This window comes from Eufriesea mexicana, unplaced genomic scaffold (assembly GCF_001483705.2).
Source record: "Eufriesea mexicana isolate 0111107269 unplaced genomic scaffold, ASM148370v2 scaffold6248, whole genome shotgun sequence".
Lineage (NCBI taxonomy): Eukaryota > Metazoa > Arthropoda > Insecta > Hymenoptera > Apidae > Eufriesea > Eufriesea mexicana.
In genome coordinates this window covers 9,896-32,322 of record NW_016914133.1, presented here as the reverse complement: position 1 = coordinate 32,322, position 22,427 = coordinate 9,896, and the positions used below count along the sequence as shown (strand labels likewise).

Sequence of the window (22,427 nt, the reverse complement as noted above, 5' to 3'; positions counted from 1 at the left end):
ATTCCCGGGTTTCTACTCCTTGAGGTTTGGGCCTACGTGACACGGGCCTCGCTAGGGGGCCACGGGTTGATTTTGGGTGTTTCGTCGGTTCGTTGACCACCTTCGTTCGCGAATAAGTCATGGTGGGGTATGTGGTGGTTGGATGGGCTAGGTCCAAATGGAAGAGTGCCGAGGAATGAAGTTGTCTTGTAAACAGGAATACGTCGCGTAGGTTAGTCGGTTTTTCGAATAATCGCCAACTCGTTCGGACGTATCGCGATTTTAACTTGGTTTTTCTTTGCTCGCGTTTTTCATACATGATTCCCCAATTTTGTGAGAACTTGGAAATATTAGAGTCCGTTGAAATGAAATATATCAGCGTTGCGACTCTAGAGTAATAAGTTTCAGTATACCGAATCGAATTTCATTTTGTAAGACACGAAATTTAATTAAGTGTCAGTAGCTTCGCTTTAACTTCTTTCGTTCCAAGTTAGGTTAGGGTATCTTTGATACAGGTGGCGCCAGTAGGCTTGCGCCACTGTGGCGCATGCCCGAGTCTCGATGCGTAGCCATTTCCACGTGATGAGAACTGGTAATTAGTATCATTTCCCAAAGAATAAATTTTAGGAAACAATACCAAGCAAAGAGTTACGTTCCAACCTTAAAATATTTTATATCTATTGTAAATTTTCAAAGCTCCTTTTGTCAATTATTTTTGTCAATTTTTTGAAAGTTTATGACAGAATTTTATTTTTTATTTATTTTTTCTTTTCGTAGACTGTTATATGATAGTTCCATTGCACTCGATACTGGGATTATATTACTGTAATGAAATACTGTATACGCGTCATCGACGAATATTTTCTTGATTCAATCGAAATAAAAACTGTTTCGAAAATTCTGTGCCATGGCTTCTTCTCCAGAAAAGCCTACAAAATACGATACTGTGTAACAAATTTGCGTCAGATAAAGAACTCTTTGTAAAAATACAAGAATAGTGCTCAATAAATACCTTCGGCAATTTATTTTCAAATTTGGACGACCAACTATAATTATTTAGACACAGAAATAATTATAATTATGAACATTGATAAACTCGAGATACTATCGTCTAACTTGTAAGATAATAACGAACCTCCTAACGTTCTTACTTTCTATGCAATACTTAATTTCATCAAAAAATTTTGTATTTATAGAAAAATTTACGATTTTCGAAAAGTAAGAGTGCAATTTCAATTGCGGATTCGTTTTCAAGGAAGTAAACTTTACATGAATTATGCAATTCATATACAGATTAAAATTCGTGTTGAATACTGTTATCTTTCACCTACAGGAAAATAACTGTTTATTCTCAATACAATAATGTGTGGAGCAATATTAATGAAAGATTTTCTCACAAAGATTAATTACCTCCTTCTATACAAAATAGCTCAAATTTAACATAATAACATTTGAAAAAAGATGAATGAAAATATGTGTCATAGTGTTTAATTATCTTTTTCTATAGATTGTTGCCTATTTAAACTCAATTTAATAGCATTTAGAACAGTATTAATGAAAGAGAGTATCACAGTGGTTAATTACCTTCTTCTACAAAAATGTAGCTTAAATTTAACATAATACTTGGAACAAAATTAATATAAGAACGTGAGTAATTTGTGGAATATAATATAATATGAAATAAAATTGATGGTTATTCTTAATGAATAGGCTAATAATAATATATTTTGTTGAACTAAAATATTCAAGACATTTTAGTACTAGTTTAGCTTTATTTATATTTATTAACGAAAATCGATTTCATGCAATTAAACGCGAATGAAATATTCTATTAAGCACCTTTCATACAAATTGCATTTTACGTAATATTCGTATGCACAGAAATATACATTCAAAACGTTCATAACTTGTTGATAAATCTGTTTATATATAATGTCATTACTGTATATATACATATTTATCTCGGTTAATGTTGATTGCTCCGTTTCATTTTACGTTGTAGAATACATTCATTAAATCTGTCATTTATATTTACACTTTCCGTTAAATCTCTCGTACATCCAATTCTTTAATTTGTTAATTAACCACGTGTTTATTCACATTTAGTTTATTCCAGATTATTCTGCATTTTACTGAAAATAGTCTAGTTATTATTAATACGCGTACGTCGTCTAAATTTAGTTATTATAAATAGTAGTATATTTTTCACTTTATTATAGATAAACGTTATTATTAATCGATTTCAATTAATGACGTGTATGACAGTGAATATTTTAGTATTTTATAAAATCTAAATTAATAGACGATATTCGAGAATATTTTCAGAGAATATTTTATTTTCAAAAAAGAAATATTTTTAGCAATGGTGAGTTTATCAAAACGTCGAAATTTCGAAGTCTCTTAAAATGTAAGAAAAATTCGAAAATTTCCATATTTTTCACGGTTTGACTATTCTGAATGTCGAATAAACAAAGAAATATAAAATCGATCAAAGGAAAAAGAATGTTTTATCACATCATCATTAATAACATTCTCTAAAAATAAAATAAAACAGGTATTATGGTCAACGAAAAATAATTGGATCTAAAAAGAAAATGTAAAATTAAAACAAATTGGATCTAAAAGAGATATCTAAACTTAAAGAAAAATTAAATCTCAAAGGAATATTTAGAATATTAATTTCAAAAATAATATTTATAATTAGAATATAAATAAAATTCTAATGCTTCAGAACAAAAATGCGAATTTGGTATTTTTTACCAAAATTTTTTGGTTATGTTTTATTTAATTATGTTCAATAAAGATATATGCAAAAATTTTCATGGAATGTCAGTTCTTAAACCATGACCACTTGGTCAATAATTTTTCAGTCAAAAAAGCGTTTCACTCCACACATGTATCGAGTAGGATGCATGAATCGATTGAAAATTGGGCGAAACACGAAATTCAAATTTCTCATATGTTTCAATATTCATACCATATGTCGACTTGTGAAAGGACACTGTGTAAAACCTCGAGTTGCTTCATCACGTTATGTAAATACTCGTATTATTCATTTTCACAGTAAATTTATTATTTGTCTACATATACTATTCTATAATGAACTATAGTACACTATAGTATACACCCAATTCTGTTTTTACACGAACTTCTTTTACACGATTTTGATTTAACACGAATTAGGGAAAAAATTTAATTCTCTTTTTACACGACTTATTTTGATTTAACACAATCGACCGAAATTTTTGGCCTAGCCAAAACCCAAACACAACGATTAATTACCGAATTCGTTCTTAAATCCACTGAAACATCGGCACCACAGGTGGCTAGTCCTAATTTTGTTCAAGAGATTACAGAAAGAATTTCACCAATGGAACACGAAGACGATAACCAAGACATTTCTAGCGATAGCAGTAATATCGCAGTCTTACGCAAACGTATGCGTTTATTGTCAGAAAGTGACAACGAATAAAATCTTTTTACGTGTAACTCGTATTATCTTGCCTAATTTTTGTCTTCATGAATTAGTGACATGTTTTTTTCCTTTTCAAATGATAATTTACTTTGTACGATACATGTGCAATCTTTATGAAATAAAATGTTTAAGATGCTAACATGAAAACTCATGGTTTATTGTATTACTTTTGCTGATTTCTTGGGACTGGAACCAATCTTCTATTTTTCCATAGATGCAATATATTTTTTTACACGAATTTTTTTTACACTTATTCTTCGGGAACGTATCAATGGTGTAAAAACAGAATTAAGTGTACTACAATAAACTGTAGAATAGTCTATAACAAATTATTTTAATAGTTACATATTCCACTGGTTTATAAAATTGATGTCACAGGAGAATATAATTTAAATAATAAACTATAATGCTCGAAAATATATTTTTGTACATGTATATAACGTATTTCATATTTGGGTATAAACCAAACAACAGTAGGTACTCTGGGTCAGTAAATACCGGGGTAAGAAGAAAACATTATATTTCTTTAGTCCTTAGGGAAACACTCGAAGAGTTGAATTGCATCTTGCAAACATTTCACAATTGTTCCTCTCCTTAAAAGCGCTTTTCTTGCGTGGCAAATGTGGTTTCAGCCGAATGCGGTGAGATTACTTGTGCGAGTGTTTAACATCGTGGAAAAAGAGTGACTTTCAAGTATTATGCTTTTTTTCATCCCTCAAGGACTATGGTTATTGAATTTTGTTTAAAAGTGGATTGCTCTTATACCTATTTAGAAACATAATTAATTATAACAAATATTTAAAACAAAATCGTATTCGGATTTTTGAATTAGAATTAGATCGCTTTCATAATTCCTGGCACATGTTTGACAGTAAGCCAGGAATTAATGACACATACATAGTCATTGTGATACTGAATGATCGAAACGATGAATAAATAATTCAAAATAAAAAGAAAAACAATGGAGACAACGAGCTGCAGCTTTACGTAATGTTCCTGGATTTTCAAAATAATTTGACAATATTCTAAAAGGAATTTCAGAAAATTTTGACAATATTAATAAATTAAGGGATGTGAATAAAAATAAATAAATATGTATATGTACAATTTCATGTATAAACATGGGAAATAAAATTCATACGCATAATAAACATTTTATATTATATTACAAATTATTTATACATAAGAAACGTTCTACAAGTACATATATGTATATCATATATTATAATACAAATATGAAAGAGTTTATTCATATTACGTATAAATAATACAAAAAATATGAAGTGTAATACATATAAATATTACAAAATTTGTAATACATATATATATATATAAGAAAAAGGAATTATATTTCTTTTTAAATAAAATGCCTGTTGCGTATATAAATTTTATTTTCAATTTTTCTCCCTAGGTCTCAATTATTCGGTGGGTCTCAATTTATTCGAGCTGTCTCAATTCCGACGAAAACAGTTAATCGAGGTTCAACCTGAAACGGATTCGACTCTATCGGAACGAAGCCTTGGTTTAAATCTGAAATAAACTCGGAAGAAAAAAAATATAATAAATACTTTTAATAGAAAGTAGTATGAAATAATACATATTTATTGTTTCTAAATCGTATTCTACTATAATATAATACCGCGAAATAAACATAATTTTCATAAAAATTATAAAAATACAGAATAAAATTGAATTAAAAAGAAAAAAAATGAATTTCAAAAATACTAATATAAAATAAAAGATTATTTAAAAAATAAAAGTACGATCATTATACTATAAGACACAATTATATATATTTTAAATAATTGGTAATAATTAAAGTGACATGCTGAACATAAATAAGTTCAGATAATCACATTCTTATTAAAATAGCAATTGATGTTAATCATGTTCAACATAATATTCGTTGCCATTAATAAAGATTTTGATACTTGTACTATAGAAAAACCAGAATTCGTTGAAATTAGCAATTGGAGAAACATAAATACTTTTATAACTCACTATGTATGTGTCTACGGATTTACAATAATTATATTTTTATATTTTATAAGATATAAAATGACTCATAGAATATCAGTGCATAAATTAATTTCATTTGTGCATAAAATAACCATAATCATAATATAAATCATTGTATTCAATTTTCATAAATTTTCCATGATATTGTAAGTAAACATGAATTTTTAAACTATGAATAAAAATGAAATTTACTATGAAAATATAAATATTTTTATTAATTTCAAAAATCAATATTTTGGAAAATATTAATATAATAATCTGTTAATAATTTATATATTTATATATTATTATAAATATTGACTTTTGGAATTAATAAAAATATTTACATTTTCATTGTTTATTATTAAAATAAAAATTCAAGTCCAATTATAAAATTAATAACGTTTCCAAATAATTTGTCGATTCTGTGCTATCGAAGTCCATCTATATCTATTCGCTATTACACCGAAGATTAAAATATAACTTCGTTCATATGGTGAACAAACATACATTGGAACTATTCGTTTGATAAACAAACGAATGACCTGCTGTGAAAGCATTACGTCAGGAGAGATGACGTACAATACTGTTCCGTCCCGGAAAGCGAGTTTATAATGAGAAATCGGTTCGTCTTCGACACCGATCCTTGAAACATCTTACTTGCACGTATAAACGCGTGTTCGAAACGGTACTCCGTTCAACGTCTCCGTTATAACTATTCTATACTTTTCTATAAATAAACACTCTCTTTTGACCACACACTCTGGATCCTTATTATTACAACTAGTCACTTAATATTAATTTGGCGCGTGATAAGCGTTCTAGGACATCGAAGGGATTCGATACGGTAGGACGCTACAAATACTTTACATAATAGGTGTTCCATAGTCGATGTTGAACCCCATTATGTACTCTTAATTCTCGTTTCAGTGTGAACAAATTGTTATAACTGATCATGTCAAGTTAATGACAGTTACTTAATGGTATTTCTCGAAGCTCTATTATGAATCATGTTGCTGAACACGTCTTATTTTTAATGCACGGTGCAAAACTGAAGAAATCTTCCAGAAATAAAATTTTTTAAGAAATAAAAATAAAATCGAATTAAGTTGCACGAAAATATAATAAGTTGCACGAATTCTTGTTGCACGAAATAAAATATAAAAATTAGGGTAAGCTTCGAAATATTGACATAGTAATATAAAATAATTGAGAGAAATATATTTATTTACATTAGTTGGAAAATAATAATTAAATTGTTAAGATGAAAATAATTATGTGTATATAATCACATTTATATCTTAATAAAGATAAAAATTAATTTTGATAGGAACAGCATGATTTCGTGAAAATACTGTGAAAATAAAAATTCTGAAAGCAAGAATTCTGATTGGTGGACAGTTTTAGTGTTAACACTATTAACAATTAATCAAAGTATTGTATATTGAAATTATATAATGCTTTATAAAATAAAACACGAAATAAAATAATAAAATTTGGTATTCAATATTAAGATTTTACAATAATGCATGAAATAATAAAAGAAAATAGTTTTATTCTGTCGAATGTAGATGATTTCTATCCAAGTTTGGATGTAAGTGAGATGTAAAAAATATCATGGTCTTTTTATTAAAAAAGGTTCCAATTGTAATTTTTCTATAGCAAAAGAGCTTTCGAATGCAGAGGTTTAATACCACTCGAATGAAAAATGAATTACAAATTTCGATATTTTAAAATTGCATAAGCAAATCTGAGATACTAACGTATGGTATCATACCATACATGTTCGACTAAATGAAAAATGTCAAATGACTATGCTTGGCAGTCATATTTTATGAGAATTTTTTCAATTCACAAATCAAATTAAAGGATACCCATATTTTACAAGGAATATTTATTACATATTAGAAATACGTTCAAAATAACATTAAGTATTAGTAAAATAAACGATAAATATATTCATAAATTTTTAAGAATATAAAATAAATAATAATCACTTAGAATGATTTTATTCTTTGCGAAAGAAAATGAGACATTTCTTTTTATTCTTTTTGAGGAAATATAACTCTGAATATAATTATATAAAAATATTTCTTTGATTGTATAATTTTTTCACTGTGTCTGTCATTTTATACTGTGTAATTACAATTTCGTGTAAATATTCTTAAAATTGTAATATGTATGCTAAATATTTCAAAACGTGGCTTAAATATTTTACTGAATTTCTGTTCAACAGCAAGCAGTACCATTACTCAAAATTGGGCAAAATTGCTTTGTCGCTGCTTTAAAAATTTTTAATCGAATTTGTTTTCAATTCTTTTTATTTATTTTACTCTTGAAGGTACTATTTTGGTGTATAGTTGTTGTACATACATATACATATAATAAATTCGTATTGAAATTTTAAGACATGTATATATTAATAATCAATATATCAATAATTATATAAATATCTTATAGAAAATGATAATAAAGATACTGAGCATGAAGAAAATGTGAATAGTCATGTCTCTAATGTAATGAAAAATAAACACAGATTCTTTATATTGATGTAGGCTAGATTTACCAATATACTGATCAAATTCAATATTACATCCACGCTATTAGGCAAGGTGGTATTTCATAACAGACCAAACTATTTCAATCATGAAAATGTGCTACAAAAATAATAAAGACGGTCATGCAAGCCTGTGATTCATTTGGGCACTTTTGGCCATTTTTATATTTACGTATACCTCAATAAGAATTTAAAATAGCATGACTAATTTTATTCAATTATTAACTCACAAAATATTATGTAACTAACGATAGAATCGCCAAAAGAAAAATTGTAAATAAAATAACAGAAAAGGAAAATAGAATATAATTTTTTTATTTGACTTTTCTAAAAAATTCTGGTTCCAAAATTTATTAAATACATATGAATATGTGTGTTTACGTTTCATCCATATTTATTGTACCTAATAACTGAAATTAGACCAAATGCGTGTGTTGATTTTATATGTGTGAATGGGAATAAAGTAGAATAAGTGAAAGTCATTTGGGATGATATAAATATAATATGTGCGAGTGGAGTCTAGTATGAATGTTGTTACAAAATGTTTAGAAGAGTGTGCCAGAATGAAACATTTACGTGAAAATCGTCACTGAGTAAACATGTGTTACGAATGAGAGAGAGAGAGAGAGAGAGAGAAATTTTCAAGATAGAATCAATCTTTGTGTTTAAAATAGTTTATTGAGAATTGTTGTCAATATTTAAATATTATTATCTAAATATATTAATTTGTTAACTGTTAAATATTGGTATTCATTTCTATCTGCAAAATGTGTATTTACTAACCAATTGATTAAATAATTTGCAAAATTGAATTAATTTTAAAAATTTATATTAAAAATTAATAAATTTATTTTCATACTAAATTAACAAATTTTATTTCTTATTAATTAATAATTATTTATATAATTAAAATTAATAGTACTAATAATTCAAATAAATAGTGTAATAGACAAGTGTATATACACATGTCCAGATTCATCTAACAAATTTTTTTATTTTTATAGTTTTATCTTTTTAATACGTTTGTTCATGCAGAATATTTCATGCTTCTTGTATTAACCATTTGCCCTCGAGAGGCACCCTTCAATCGCCATTTCGTAAAATTTTGAAGGTCGATATTAATTAATATGTCAAATTTAGGATAATGTAACGGTGTGCGAGGTACCGAAATCAAATAATTCTGCATATTAATTATTATACGATTCCTTATTTACTGCTAAAAAAAATATCGTCAGCTTTATAGCAGAAAATCTTTGAACTCCTACTCTTTTTTATCTAAAAGATCGTCGAGTGCAAAGGGTTAAGAGTTACAATACACCTAATATTAGAATACTATAGTTTAATGCAAATTTTGAAAGATAGGGTAACTTTATATACTCCAACTGCAGTCATATATAGGCTTAAGATGATCATTATACCTTACTAGAGTACAAAACAGGCTGTAACTTGAGAACAAGGTCAAACGGTGCACATGTTTACATGAACTTTTTTCACTGTTGTGTGTCCTCGATTCACTGGTAAAGCAGATTCCACATGTTATGGAACGCTATGAATATTGCATAGTGGTGCACAATACATTGAATAAAAAAATACACGACATACTACTACGATAAGGTACTTATGTAAATAAATGTCTAGAGACATGCCAACTTCTTTGTCACACGTACCCACGAGGTACAAAACAATTCTGACATACAGGTGAGAAATCTATATGTGAACAAAAAAGAACTATATCCTAAAACTAAACTTAAAACTAGAACTAGAACTAGAGTTATTCTGTTACATATTAATATGTATTACTGTTGTTTCTCAAATGCGATAATTATATAAGTTAATCGTTAAATTATTATCACAATAATTAAATATAATTATAAATTATATTATTAATAATCAAATTATAATTACATAATATTATAATATGTATAATTATATTATAATTAAATGTACATAATTATTAACATATACTTTCATTTTATTTTACAAAGTAGCAGGAAAAATTTGAAAAATTGACACTATGAACAAATGAAATATAAATGTAACTGAATAATTCTAATTATTATATTCATTACTATAGCGTGATATATATTATTATCTCAATACTGTCATTGTTTAGTACATACATACAATTCATGATACAAGTCGAAGCAAGGTAATCTTAATGTAAATCATGATAGGATTATAGACCTATAATAAGAAACTAAATGTATTACATACAAATGATAATAATTATAATGGTAAAATAAAAACAAATAGGTACATGAAATTATTGTTTCAATCGGAATAAAAATCAACATAAGTATCGTCAAAAATAAAATATCTGAGGCAGGTCATTTTAATTCTATTTGAAAGCTCTATGGTTAACTCTTCAAAAATATATAATTTATATAAATACTAGTAATATATAAATACTATAATTTATATTATAGGAAATCCCTAATTTAACGAAATTAGGGGACGGCTCTTAAGACTTGGCTGACAATAGGTCTGAGGGCTCCACGTGGTCCGCACACGTTGGAAGCCTCAGATCCTCGCTAGGGGTAACAAACGACCGATGGGGTCACCAGCGCGCGGGTGGACCCCAGGTACCCCACCTTGGAGGAGAGGGTTTCCTCCACTATCGTTGCTTTTTGGGGGAACCTTCCCTTTCTCCAAGGTCACCGATTTGCGAACCAAGGGAACGCCCTTGGTCAAAAACAGCCAATCATATTTGGCGAGCTCCCGATTTTTCCTGAGGCCGATCTTAGGAACATCGAGGAGCTCAGTTCCGTACGAGATCCGAGAGACAAGGGTTCTCTCAAAGACACTTCCTCTCGAAACATCGAACACACCGGTTCTTTCTAAACTTCTTCCTTTCGACACGTCAGAGACGACGGTTCTCTTCTAACACGAGACGATTTTCGTATCCCCTCGTTAAGTCGACGAGATACCGTGTCGCGTCGAACCGTCCATCCACATCGGGATATCTTCGCGCCTTACAACCGCGAAGACGAATTATTCCGGGCGGAAACCACGCGACCAGGATGATCAAGGGAACGACGCGATACCCCCTTGATACCTCCAACATCTATCTTTGAGTGCTTCTCTAGAGAGACTGACCAACTCGTGACAGGGTGTCAAGAGGGTGCGTGACACAATTCGCTTAAACCCCCAATCCTTATCTAACGTTCATATAAACATTCGTTCTCGGAATCCAGGTCTCATAAACTATTTATTCACACCTTATATCCTAGATTAATTTGTTTATGTAATTAAACTTATCTTTTCAACATCTAGCTTTCTCCACGTTTCTATTTTCCTTTCCTTCCATTCTCTGTCGCGCCACACTTTTTCTCCTACCTTCCATCTGTCAACAGATTCCGTATCAATAAAGGTGACTTGAAATCAAATAACAAATATTGTGTTAATACAAGTAAAACATATCTCGATCTAAAGATACGTCAAATTGACGTCAAGTTTCTACTAGCAATACGGAGTCAATTTGACGTCAAGTCACCATTATTGATAGGAAGTCAATTTGGCGCCAGTTACCACTAGTACTATGAAAATACTACTGTTCACCATTTCAAGGTTAATCCAAGTTAACCCCTTGCATTCGAGAGGTGAGTTTCAGACACCATTCCATAAAATTTGGAAGATCGATATTAATTAATACAGGTAGCCCTCCTACAACACGGCATCCTATAACACGGTTTCACTATAACAGATTTGATGGAAATGGCATCTGAAGCTGTAAATCAATTCGATTTTGAGGACCGATGAAAATTGTGCAGTTAATAATTTAACATTAAAAAATTACAAGGAGGTCTAATCATTGCTATAAATCTCGAGTCATTTTTCTCGAATGCAGACCCTTCCGCTGAAAGAAGCCGAAAATTCAAGAGGAAGCTGCCAAATTGTTCAGCTCCATATCGAGAAATTTACAATGACCTGGTAAGAACCAGCAAGCAAAGTGAAATTACAAATTTTGTTAACTTTAAATGAAAAAGAAAGTTCTGAAAACGAAGGCGATATTATTCCACCGAAAAAGCGTTCTCGATTGATTATACTGACACAAAAGAAGAAATTTATTAAATCAAAATTATACAGTGACGACGAAGAAATTTATTAAATTAAAGTTGGTTTAAATTAAAATAATATTTTTGTTCTTTTTTTGTTTTGTGTTGTACATACATTTATATTTTCAATAAAAATTAAGTTGTTTATGTAGAATTAAAAATTTTGTTTTTAATAAATTTTCGAAACGAAACCTGCCTTTTTGTACTAGCTCTGGTCTCATACAACATGGTCTCACACAACACGGAATTTTCCAGGAACCTATCTACTGTGTTATAGAAGGGTTACCTGTGTATCAAATTTAATGCAATGTAACAGTGTGCGAGGTATCGAAATCAAATAATTCTATAATTCTATTATTTTACAATTCTATATTTACTGCTCAAAAGATTATCCTCAGTATTTTAATAGAGAATCTTTGAATTTCTACTCTTCTTTAGCCAAAAAATCATCGAGTGCAAGGGATTAATAGCTAAAAATTTAAAAATATAGAATTTCCAAATCGTTTTCTTTCAAAATAATTCATTCAAAAACGATTTATTCCGGTATAAAGAAAATTGATTTCGCGATTATGTCTTATCTTTGTATTGGGAAACAGCCTATTCTTCCTCGAACCATAAATTCTATCGTACCCTGAATTCACAGAAGCAGTATCTTCAGCTTTGTTTGCAAACATGTCTAGAAGCGAACAGGCATTTGAATGCGCCAAAAGAAACACGTTTGATGTGTTCGATATACGTCATGGATATCCATTCCTTCAGGATTCACGTCAAACGTAAAAACCACATTTCATCTGACACTTCGCCCACGTTGCAGGTGGTCATTTATCTCTGAAGCCATTGAGATTGCGTTTTACGTCTCCCTGGAGGCGTCTGCTAACGTCTATCGAGAAAGCAGCTCCCGAGCCAGTACCGAAATGAAATGCAAATTATCGAATTCGACAAACTTGCTTTATGGACCCTAGATTCCCTCTTGGTCCCTAACGCGACGTTTGCAGCGTGTTCTTTGAACTGTAATTTCGGTTGATGTCGAGTCGAGAAAATACCAACAGATTCCAGAGAATAAAGTGAGATTCGGAAGGAAATATTTGGGAAATAAGTCAATCCAAAGTTCAGTGGTGAATTAATCCTTTGCACTCGAGAGGCGCCTCTCAGTCGCCATTTAATCAGATTCTAAAGATGGATATTAATTAATACATCAAATCTACAATTACCCAACAATGCGTGGAATGTCGAAGTAAAATAATTCTACGATTTAAATTGCATACGATTGCTTATTTATCGTTTTAAAAATATCGTCGACCTTATGGCAGAAAGTCTTCGAATTATTATTTTCCTGTAACGAAGAAATCGTCGAGTGCAAAGGGTTAAAATATGGGTGATGCTGCAGACACGCACTGCTTGAATTTTAGATGCTTGAAATTACACGTAGGTAATTTGATCCAAAGTTTGGGAGTAATTTAAAATATTGGTAATGTCGGGTATAAATTATTTAAATTGCGAGTGATTGAAGAAATTACGAAGTTTTTGCTCTAGAAATATTCTCATTGGTGACTTATTATGATTGAACGACAGAAATTTTCATTTCTGGTACATAGTTACTTATCATGATTTATCATGATTTAATTATAAAGATGTATTTAATTTATATTGAAATATGCAGATAGTTTAGAATTATTTTTGTATAAGGATTTTCAATTTCTTTTCGAGTTTGTTGTATTTATAATATAGTATATCAAATATGTGTAATTAGACAGCTGATATTTATGAAAATGGATATTTTTATCAGAATAAGGGATTACAGGATGCACATAGAAATTTGTCTTATTATTAGAGAATTCTGAAAATATAAATTTCATTTTGAGTATTTTGAAAATTTTTCTAATCTATTATTGCGAATGAAAGATTAAATATGAATGTCACTTTTGGAAATATACATATATAAAAACATTTTAGATGCATACTTCATTTCTGTCGAGTTATGCATAAAATACAATTTGTACTAGAAAGAAAAATAAATTTTTAATATATTATATAAAACTGGTAACACTTTAAACATTGTAAACATGTCAGAAAGGTACACGAAATTTTGTTACTAGATAAACAAAATTACAATATACTGTAATTTAAATAACAACAAATTAAATTTCTTATATATATCATGCGTATAATTTGCATGTATCTTGCATATTCCTTACTTAATTATATACAAACAACAAAATATTATATATATAATAAAATAAAATAAAATATACTTCCATTGCTCAGTTCACTAAAATTCAAATTTTATTTATTTTTAACTATTTTCTTATAATTTCCGCAATAAATATGTAAATGAGTACTTCCAAGTATTAAAATAATTGTTTCTTCATAAAAATTCAGAGAATAACTCAATTACAAAATTAAATTGAATTACATTGGGGTGGAACTATATTCAGGAGAAAAGAGATATATTCCATACGAAATCCCCCAGAGAGAAAGTGTCATGTCTAATATGAAACACTCCCAAAATGAAAAATGAATTTTTCTGACACGATGAATTCGGAAATTATCCTATATAAAACAATCTTCCCCAGAATAACTGTATCTTGTCACTACCATATTTTTATCACTATTAATAAATTCGAAACATCGTATTCATCCATCAGAAAGTACATACTTTTAAATTGGGAAACCTATCACATCCAATATAAAGAAACACTAAATTAATCGAATTATGATTGCATGCAAGCATCATAAACAACAAAATGTATACGTTTAATCACAATATTAAAAATGTATACCACTTTCAACCATTAATGTTAAAAGATTAAATAAAATTAAATCAGACTTGACTAACATGGGGGTCACCGGTGACAAGCACTCAACTTGGTAGTGGTGCCACGGGGGCCACCGGTGACCGGCAACGCGACCATTAGCAAAAATACATAATTAGAATAAATATCGATACTGATAAATTTTTAAATGGTACCATTGTTACTATAATGGTTGGAAGAAATTAATGCCACACAGAACATGCAAAAATAATTTTATTTATACAAAGAAAAGGTGAACCAAAACAGTCGGCACAATATGTCGCCACTTTTTTAGTGCAATTCTTTGCTCTCATTCTTCCTAGCTGATTTGAATTATTTTCATAGCACACTTTGCAAAATCGCCTTACATTTCGCACACTTCCAGGTTTCTTTTTAAATTCGCGACGACGTTTTTTCTGTACGTAATTGCTCGATGAAATGCAATCTTCGTGATCGGAACATTTCACTAAATACATCGCTAACTTCATCCTAAAATCGGGAATTGAAATATTTTTTCGAGTTGCTTTTTAAACAATTGATAATGGCAAAAATGGTCTACAGCGTCGCGGGGGTCACCGGTGACCCCCACCACGAAAAATACATTAAACGCGATTATGCAACTCACCTTATCTGTTGTAAATAATATTTCAACATAATATGCATCGCATAATAAAATATTCATATTGGTGTCATGGGCAAGCCACGCGAAATGCGCGTGACAGTCAACGTGTTAATTTTTGATACGTATGTAAGGTCTAATTAAGTTTAGTCAAACTTAGAACAAAGCACTGCAATATCGATTTCCACCCTCTGTTAAATATACAGCTGCCATAAAACAAGGGTTGTTGTTGAGCGTTTTAGCCACTACAAAACAAGGTATCCTTAGATCTTCTTCGCAAACAGCTTACATCTGACGTCGTTGGAACAGCTTTAAGAGCCATTAAATAAACCCATAAACTAAGAAGATTACGTTTTTATATACGAGACATCCACATATGATCAGCAATTAATCTTTACACTTCACTGTAGTTACTAGTCACGGAAAAAAACCCGAGAACGATTTAGAAGGGACGAACATTACACATCCTCTCCTCCCACTAACCTACCACAAAAACACACCCTATCGAAGTGCCAATAACAAACACAATATCACGTCCACGAAAACCTAGCCGATCTAACAGCAACACACCAACATGCATAAGAGGATTAGTACACAGAACTTAAACGGAATCGATACAGAGACAAAAAATATCACGCCTGACCTCTCGTGAATCTCGTGAATCCACGTGGAAAATAAACAGAATCCAAAAAACACTGGCAAACATCACACCAGAACGCTAGGCTCTACGTAGATTAGTTTAATTAACAGTAGAATTAGCGAAGCAGTCAAAATGACCGATTTTCAAGTCGAAATTCACGGTACACGTGTATCTCACTTATCTACGATTCAATTTATTTAAAAAATGGAGCCTTAAATGGAAAAAATATAACTTTATTGTCCTTTGGATCTATTTTTGCATGTTGAATTATTAGTTGGGTGTACCTTGACTTTAGGGACACCTTGTATAGAACAGGGGTGATCTCACCCTTGAAATATATTGTTAGGGATGTTATCCTAAGCAACTTCTCCCTCTACGTGTTATTGCAGCTTGGATTTGCGTCCTAAGATATTCGCAATAAAATATTTACGATACTCGACACAAATTTTGTTGCTTACAGCATGGATGATATGAATCACAGGTGTCTTACTGTATTTTTTGTATTTCATAGTTATTATGAATATTATTATATTATGAATATTATGAATATATTATTACGAATAGTTATTATGATATTGGGACATTGATCTGTTCAAATCCATAGTTAATTAGGTAATTATATTAAATCGAGATAGGTTATGTTATATCTATGGCAAACGAGGCGGGAAATTCAAAATTCAAATTTAAGTTTGATCTTTTGCAATTCACTGTATCTCATTTGTTGATATAGTAAACATTTTTTATCGTACGATGATATTATCACAGACACAACATATATACAAAAGAATGCAATATAAAAACGACAATAATTATTGGAATATATCGAAAAAACCTAAGGTCAAACAACAATGGAACTTCTCCTACGTAATTACCAAAATTCAGCTATTTTTGGCAAAATTAATATCATTTTTATTGAAATGAATGTAATAAACCTAGTTATATATGAGCCACTTATTGCAAAATCGATTAATTTCACGAAACAAAAGTTCAAAAGGTAGGGTTAATTACTTTTACCTGTAAATAGTTACTGTATGTATAAAGAAAATTATTAAATGAACCTAATTGTATATACATACGTACTTATCTACTTTCATAATACTACTTTAATTATTACTATCTATATACACCATATTTGGGTACACATCATAGGTCATTAGTCCTTATGTTAACCCTCTATGGACCGAATATATATTTCTCTTGGCTATAAGAATTGTATGTAACATAAAATCAACAAATATCAACCAATAAATTCAGGAGTTTTGACAATTTTATTATAACGAATTCATATTGAAAGTTTGAATTAACAACGTTTGTACTATTGTGCCAAGATAATGTGCAATAGATAGACAAGATAATTCTCCACGCCATCTTGTGGAAGAAAGGTCATAGGGGGCCGTAGAGGACCTAACCTATCATAATCGAATAACCGGTAAATGAAAAAGAATTAGAATTTTTAAAAATGGACCCACGGGAGATATTGTAAAAATAATTATAAATATATCGGAAGAAAAATCGCGAACTGGAGTGATGAAGACGATAACGTTGAATGTAGTATTTAATAAAATACACATACATTAGTATGTAACATGAAAGTTACACGGGCTCATAGAGGGTTAAATATTTTTATAGTACTAAATATATATTTGAAACGAAATTCGTTTAATGTATATTAGTGCAAGTACCTAAATAAGTAAAATATCACAGTATGCTATAAATACTATAATTTTTACACCAATTACCTCCATTTCGAATATTACTTTAAGACAAAGAAAATTTGGATTGCAACAGCTACAATGAAATCATTTCCAAGTAAATTGTTTCCAGCTTTCGTGTTTACTACATTCGTCATTATTTCCACCATCTCGCACTAAAATTGAAAAATCGATGCTTAACGCTGTAATTTCGTAATCTCGCTGCGTCAATATTGATCGTGCTGATTCGTGGTATTTATACAGCTTTCAATTTCAAATTTCCATCACAATTTCAAATAATCAATGTAAAAGTTATCAATTAAAATTTTAATGATTTTCTAATAAACACGAAAACGATATTAAGTATTAAATTTTTCTTCTTTTTTTTTTTCGTATATTTACAAGATTTTAAATATCTTAAACACCCTGTATAATAACATTGAAATATTTTACATGTTTTTGGAAAAGAATTTTCTGGACTGAACTTTATTATGATAACCTGATAATATTTTTTTATTTTCTTGGAATAAATTTAAATATTTCGTATTTATATTATATTATTTGTATCATGTTATTCACATTATATTTATATTATTCCTATTATTGCATTATATTCTTTATATTGTATTATTACATTATTTATAAATATTATATGATATTCATATTATTTATATTAAATAAACTTTATAAAATTTGAAGCTCTCAAAACTTTCGAAACGTAAAACTATCGAAGCTTAGAATACTGATTTTGCTTCATCACAAGAATATTTTGTTTTATTAACACTAGATAATACTATAATATGTATATAATTAAACAATATAGTTTGAAAAAGCCATGTCAAGTACTTACAAACTCACATTCTCTGGAACAGCAGCTCTACGATTACGACCAACAGTCTGTTTATAACCTTAGCCTCTTCGGTAGGACTGTCGATTGTAGCCGACAGTTGCCGAATGCGTGCCTACGATCGGGGTCGACAAAAGTCGATGATCGCCGAAGGCATGTAAACACCGCGAGCTGTCGTTATTCGATTGTTCGTGTTCTTCTGAATATTTCGTTATAAGCAGTGTATCGAGTTCTATGCAATTCTTGCGTTTATATAATTATAAATCATACTTATTACTAACACACATTGGTGATATTTTGTTATAAACACGTGTTATACGAAAGTGCTTCGCATTACGCTTTTTCGTTACGTGGCAAGCAGATGCTGCACCGGAGAGGTTAGAAACGAAAGCTGATCGCGTTGGACATTTACGAAATATCTTGCAACGAATATTCAAGTTATACAGATATGTGTATGAACCAATATTCTCAGGACACTAACACTGTCTTTTAATTTTGCATCTTTTTTCCTTCTTTTTTATCTGATTTCGAGGTTTCAATGTTTCTATGTTTCAATATATATCCTATATATATTTGTACATTATATCATACGAAACGTTTTTATATGCTGTTTTTTTATAATTAATATTACTTTTATTAAATATTGAAACAGCTCTGAATTCATGTTTATATGATTATAGTTTATAAGCAAGTTTTTTTTAAAGAACTTGAACATGCAAGCTTTACTTATGCATACGATGCACTCGAAATCGATCGATGTGTGGTCACGTCATTGCAATATGGCGTTTAGGAATTGTTTCAAATAAAGCCATGCTATCTGGAACAGTTTAAGTTTGTGCTACTCGAGGTTCCTTTTTATGACAAGTGTACGTTTAAAACTTCGTGCTCGTGTTTCTTGTCGATCCCGACCAATGATCGCGTTGTTCAGACTTTTTACGTTATAGTGTTATTATAGTTCTCGAGCGAATGGGAACAAAGTTCAAGGCCGAAATTTTAATGGCAGTAATTCACCATCAAAGAAACATATGCAATATTACAGAACTGCAGGTGAGATTTATTGAATAGATATGTAAATTGTTTATGTAAAATTTTTTTCTGCTTTTCTCATTTCTTTATTTATTTAAAGTCCAAATTTTAAAATATATTTGTCGTTGAAGTAATATTTATTTCCAATGTTACAGTGCAATTTAATAATAGAAAAGCCAATCTCGAATGTCTAACTAAATATAATGTTGCAGATAATAATAATTATATAATAATATATCATATGATGAAAATAATTATTATGTTGAGTAATAAGTATTATGAGATTTTTTCAAGAGATATTACACACTTATTTTCCAATATAAAAGAATATTCTTAATGTATTAAATGTGTATATTAATTAATAAGTGTTTATAGGTGTTAATAAGTAATATTTGTTAATAAATGTTAATTATAAGTGCTAATTAGAATCATACAACTATTCTTAAGACGATAAAAAGTTATAAATCAAAATTTAATAAAAGTTTTTTATTTTAAAGAAAATGACTATCATTATATGTTAAAAATACCTACATTATTTTTTATGTACATAATTATGTTTTTATTTTAATAAAAATTAATATTATTTTCATCAAAAACAGTTGTTTAGTAAATGTGAAAACAAAAATTTTTAATTAATCATTCTGTTTGATTTAATAGTTTTAGGTAGAATTTTCAATTATTCTGTTAGATAGAGTTTTCAATTACGATTAATCGCTTTCTATGTAGTGCTAAAATTAGTTTCACATATCTAACTTTGTTGAGTAGTCAGGTAGCAGCTACGATTTATTTTTGTTCCAACATAACAGGTATTAAGTGCAAAATTTTTAACCGTAAAATAACAGCTGGGCAATAATTATAAAATTATTATTAAATACATTTCTTCACTCTTAATGTAATTCGTAAAATGTGATAATAATAGTAACAATAATAGTAACGAATAAATTAAATTACATATGCATGAACTTCCCTAGTATACACGTGTTTAGCACTTTGACTGCCACCTAATTTTCATATAGAATAGTATGCTCAGAGGGCCACGATAAAATTTCCATTATTCTTAGGATATAATGATGAATTCTAAAACAATATGGCAAAAGAAAGAAAATGGTGCATATTATTAATGTTTTCTATTTATTCAAATGTACGTTATTCAAATTTTCAAAAAATAGAAGAAATATAAATTAAAAAAATTAGTATCGCCGGACACTGATGACCACCTTAGCCCCATTGAGGAGACAAGTGGCGGCCTCAGGTGACCATCATGACAGTAAACATGTTAAACAATCCACAAACTTGCATTCACGGTAATACAAAAATTTCTAAATTTTCAAATTTTTACTTTCCAGTAAACATTTTCCATCGTGAACAGTTTAACATCTTCCTCTCCAACTGACGAATTTAAATCTATCTACAACGGTTTACATCAATCTATCAAATCATAACCTCACTTAATCTCGTTCAGAATTATATGTATCTTTCTTCCTTTTTCTTCCGTAGAATTAAAACGAACAGAGATATAAGACCGTCTTGATACGAATAAATGAATCAAATACGATTATAAAAATTTAACGAATAATTATTTTGTTACAAATAAATTAGATCGCAGATAACCACGCGTGTGCCACGTCGCGCGGTCGCTGTCCTGAAAAACACGGCAATACGGGGGTCAGGAGTGGGGGTAGGTCTGGGAGTAGGGGATTAGTAGTACAGTATCTGAACACGAAGTCTACATACAGAGTAGACCAATAAATAGTCCCAGCTTCACCGCGATGTAGGTAGTGGTTAGAAACGACTTCGAGCTGGATAATCCGAGCCGAATGTTTTACGTCTTTCCTGGCAGGTTAGGAATCACCGTGTAGCGAGAGAAAGAGAGGGAAGCATCGTGCGGTGTACTGTCCTTTTCAAGCTGATGCGGAACACACCGTGCATCGTATAATCACGACTAGATATCCAATTTCAGCTTTTAACGATGTAGATGATCAGGGCGTGAAAACAGTCTTTTCCAGTGCGATTAGACAGCCAGTGCGGAAACCAACGACTATTTATTTCTAAAACTGATCCCTTTGTAACTAGACTTGGTTTTATCGGAGTTGCCCAACCAGCGCGAAATTCAAGTACACTGTACTGGTGTTTTATTACTCTTGTATACTTGTTTGTTGTCCTTACTCTCAACGATCTTGCGCCTTACGTTTCATCAAGTATTCACATGTAACAAATTATATGCTTATATTTATATATTTATATAAGGAATACAAATTCTTTTTTTTTCTTCTTTTCTCTTTGAAAATTTAGAGGAATATGTATCAGATACCTGTTTAAAATATATTATTTAGTCAACGTTATTAAGCAACGTTCTGGTGGTGATTAATTTCTGTAAAAATGTGTATGTACATGTTACAAACGTTATTTTTATGATAATCTTTTAAGCAACAAATAAATAAACATTTTGACTACAAGATTTATCACAAAATTTTATTCACTTTCTATTAGGGTTAGTCTCAATTATTTTTAATAATCATGAGATATAATACAATGCATTTGTTTAATTGATTATTAAATTTGAAATCCCAGAATTTTGTGTGATATGTATTTAAATTTATATGTATAAAACATTGATAAAGTTGACAATTTTGAAATAATAAAATTAGAAAATAGTTGAAAAATGATTTGAAGAAATATTTAATCCAATAAATAACAAGATAAAAGATTACTCTATTTGATGGATGAAGAAAAATCATCTATCTGTCC

At 29.7% G+C, this 22,427-nt stretch overlaps 1 protein-coding gene across 3 annotated transcripts in view; it reads right to left on the bottom strand.

The window, feature by feature from the left end:
* The window catches only part of LOC108552350 (uncharacterized), a 199,079-nt gene extending 180,365 nt beyond the window's left edge, over positions 1-18,714 (bottom strand). For all 3 annotated transcript variants that reach the window (XR_001890547.1, XM_017906851.1, XM_017906854.1), the window contains exon 1: positions 18,657-18,714. The gene's annotated coding sequence lies outside the window, so the exon portion shown is untranslated. The remainder of the gene's footprint in view (positions 1-18,656) is intronic.
* Between the last annotated feature and the right edge of the window lie 3,713 nt (positions 18,715-22,427).